The 4,296-nt window shown below is 34.2% G+C and overlaps 1 pseudogene; it reads left to right on the plus strand.

Moving 5' to 3' along the window:
* The first annotated feature begins 1,934 nt into the window (after positions 1–1,934).
* Positions 1,935–4,296, plus strand: part of LOC113316089 — a 5,925-nt pseudogene continuing 3,563 nt past the window's right edge.

Below are 4,296 nucleotides of genomic sequence, written 5' to 3' on the forward strand. Positions count from 1 at the left end.
AACAATTTCTGGGTTGGTTGTGGCAATAACACTTTTATTTGCGAATCCTTTTGTTTAATCCTAAGAATAGAAAGTTTTTTTTCTAAATTTTATTGCCCTGGATTTCCCACCTGCTTTTTTGAATTCTATCAAGTTTTTACTCCTACAATCACTTTTTGATTGAGACAATATCCGTGGGAAGGACTGATTTGAGGATGAGGAATTAGCAGACCTACTCGCTTTCTTCCTTCCCGTTCTTAGTCCAATGAGACCCTTTTTTTTAGACTGCGTTGCAAAAGATGAGGTATTTCACGACTGACATGAGATATGGACCTAATTCTAATAAGTGTGTTTCGGAGTGGGAACCTCAATTGAAATATCAAAAAAAATTCAAAATGGAATAATAAAATCTATGTAAAAAAAAGGAAAAAAAAAAAGAATAAATCAAACTATAAAAAAGGGACGAATTGATACAAACTCTGTTTGATTTTGTTAGTCCTATCTATAAGAGGAGATCGTATGAAAAATGTAACCGATTCTTTCGTTTCTTTGGGTCACTGGCCATCCGCCGGGAGTTTCGGGTTTAATACCGATATTTTAGCAACAAATCTAATAAATCTAAGTGTAGTACTTGGTGTATTGATCTTTTTTGGAAAGGGAGTGTGTGCGGGTTGTTTATTTCAAGAATACGCTGGATCTAACCAGCTGCACTTTCTTTTTTCTTTAGAACTAAACTAAGTAAATGAAGGGTGAACGATCTCGCGAATTACTTCTGAATAAGTGAAGAAATCATATGTAAGAACCATAGCATTTCACGACTCATTGGTAAAGTAAATATACTTTGATTCTCTATCAACCAATAATGTGGAACTATTAACATGGTTAAAGCTAAACCGTTTGAAGTCTAGGCGCAACATGGTACTCTTTCTACCACTATGTTAGTATGGAAATGGTTTCAAAAAGAAAAAGTAGGCAATTTTTTCGATATAGAACACTCATATCGATAAAATGATTTGAACCTGTTACTGGAAAAAGGAAGGATCCATTTTTTCAATGCCGAATCGACGACCTATGTATTATAAGAAGCATTTTTGGATTTTAAGAAAAAACAACTTTGCCAATACAGATTTTTGTCTGGTCGGAAGAGCCCTCCAAATATTATAGTCGTGGATCAATGATCCGTTTTGATATTTTGGAATATGAACAGAGAAGAGAGGATAGGCTCATTACATAAAAAAAATGGAATCCCTTATTAGTAACTGAGCGTGAGAGCCAAATGAATCGAAAGATTCATGTTTGGTTCGGGAAGAGATCGTGGAAGTTTTGAAATGAATGGGAAGATAATCTACTTTCATTAAGTGATTTATTAGATAATCGAAAACAGAGGATCTTGAGTACTATTTGAAATTCAGAAGAATTACGTGAAGGGGCCATTGAACAGCTGGAAAAAGCCAGGGCCCACTTACGAAAAGTGGAAATGGAAGCCGATCAATTTCGAGTGAATGGATATTCTGAGATAGAACGAGAAAAATCAAATTTGATTAATTCAACTTATAATAATTTGGTACAATTAGAAAATTACAAAAACGAAACCATTCAGTTTGAACAACAAAAAGCGATTATTCAAGTCCGAAAACGAGTTTTCCAACAAGCCTTACAAGGAGCTCTAGGAACTCTGAATAGTGGTTTGAACAATGAGTTACATTTACGCACCATCAATGCTAATATTGGCATGTTTGGGGCGATGAAAGAAATAACCGATTAGTCATATGTACTGAAGGCATTATTTTTTTCCTTTGCTTCTAAAAAAGAATTAAGAAAGACTCGTGGCAACTATTAGAGCCGACGAAATTAGTACTATTATCCGTGAACGTATTGAACAATATAATAGAGAAGTAAAGGTTGTGAATACCGGCATCGTACTTCAAGTAGGCGATGGTATATCTCGTATTCATGGTCTTGATGAAGTAATGGCAGGAGAATTAGTAGAATTTGAAGAAGTTACAATAGGCATTGCTCTTAATTTGGAATCAAATAATGTTGGTGTTGTATTAATGGGTACCGGTTTAATGATACAAGAGGGAAGTTCTGTAAAAGCAACGGGACGAATTGCTCAGATCCCTGTGAGCGAAGCTTATTTGGGTCGTGTTGTAAATGCTATGGCTAAACCTATTGATGGTAGGGGTGAAATTTCATCTTCTGAATCCCGGTAAATTGAATCTCCCGCTCCAGGTATTATTTCAAGACGTTCTGTATATGAGCCTCTTCAAACGAGACTTATTGCTATTGATTCGATGATCCCTTTAGGACGCGGCCAACGAGAATTAATTATCGGGGACAGGGGGGCAAAATTTAGTATGCATTTATGTAGCTATTGGTCAAAAAGCGTCTTCTGTAGCTCAGGTAGTGACTACTTTCCAGGAATGGGGGGCAATGGATTATACTATTGTGGTAGCCGAAATGGCAGACTCACCTGCTACATTACAATACCTCGCCCCTTATACAGGAGCGGCTCTGGATGAATATTTTATGTACCGTGAACGACATACTTCAATCATTTATGATGATCCCTCCAAACAAGCACAAGCTTATCGTCAAATGTCTCTTCTATTAAGGAGACCCCCAGGCCGCGAAGCTTATCCAGGAGATGTTTTTTATTTGCATTCACGCCTTTTGGAAAGAGCCGCTAAATTAAGTACTCTTTTTTTTATCCAACTAAAATAAAATTATGCTTCGCAATTCCATAATCCAATTTTCAATTTTGAATTGACCCTTAGATACAAATCACGAGAATGTATATTCTTCCTCAAATCTTTCATTGAGAGGTAAAGGATAAAATCCTTTTAAGAAAGAAAGTTTTTGATCGAAATACAAATTAACCGAAAGACCCCTTAACTATTTAAGGGATTAATAGAACGAATCACACTTTTACCACTAAACTATACCCGCTACAATTGATTATTTTATATGAATGGAATCTTTGTCGAACAAGGAAATCCTACATAATAAAGATAGAATCAGAATATAATTATTAAATTGGAGCATTGACGCTTTTTGTCGGTAGAACTTGATGAGGTAGGAAAAGAAGTTTTATAAAAAAAGATTATATCTTTTTTTTTTTGCTGGGAGTTCTTTAAAGAGCCACTGAAGTCACAAAAAATTGTGTCAGAGTCCGTAGCTCCGTTTTTTCCACCCTCCAATACTTTACAAGCAAATACAAAATTTTATCAAAAAGAGAGAGAAAGTTTGATTCTTTCATTTTTTGAAGATACCCTTTCCCAATTTATTTGATTCATATTCCGCTGGCAAATTTTAGGAATTCGAGCCAATCAACTGGATCTAGTATAAAAATCCGGAGTCTTTTTTATGGACTCAACTCAAGTCTTCAAATAAAGACTTCCCTTGAAGAAATAACGAAATTATAATTATAATATTAAGAAATAGGATAGGTCCCTCTTTTTCAAAATTGAGAAAAAATGCAAAGACACATAAAAAATGGAAGTACTATCTAAAGGAAAACACAACCGTTCATGTCCTTCAAGTCGACGTTGCTTTCTACCACATCGTTTTAAACAAAGTTTTACCATAACTTTCCTCTAGTTTGGAGCCGGTATGGAATTGATTCGATATGGAATCATGAATAGTCATTGGTTCAATCGGCACATAGTAATCTATACTTTCATACTTTCTTTTTCTATATGGAAAGGTCCTTTTTTCTGGAGAATTCTTCGCAAAGGATTCAATTTAATTAACCCCATCTTTTATTCTATGAGCAAAAGAATTTATACAAAAAATGAAGAAAAAAACGCTTTTCTTTAAACTGCATCTTTAATAGAACAGATTGTTCAAGACGATCAATCATGAAAGATTCAACCTTTCTCGACCAACTAAGCTAAAAACACCTAACTAAAAAAAGGGGAGGGTCTTTAATTAAATTTCTAATACCGGAACAAAATGAATATTAAGTATTAACCAAAGAACTGGGTCCAATGAAATGGAAAGGTCAGAAATGAGTCGGTAGAATTAAAATTAACAAATCTCACATCTCTTTGAGAACCAAAGATCGATAAAACATCATTAAAAGCGTTTCGTTTTTAAAATTTTATATTTAAATATCAATAGAATCTTTATTATTTGATCGTGAAATAAATTAAAAGATTTATCAATCAGATCATAGCCAGTAGTTAAAAAAGTTTAATAAATATCTCATTTCCGACTCAATCACCCATAGATTTTGAATGAATCATTATCTCGGTGATGGAATGAAAATTTAATTAGTCACAAGAGCCCCTTATTGTTTAGTTTAGACTTCCAAGA

This window comes from Papaver somniferum, chromosome 10 (genome assembly GCF_003573695.1).
Source record: "Papaver somniferum cultivar HN1 chromosome 10, ASM357369v1, whole genome shotgun sequence".
NCBI classification, from domain to species: domain Eukaryota; kingdom Viridiplantae; phylum Streptophyta; class Magnoliopsida; order Ranunculales; family Papaveraceae; genus Papaver; species Papaver somniferum.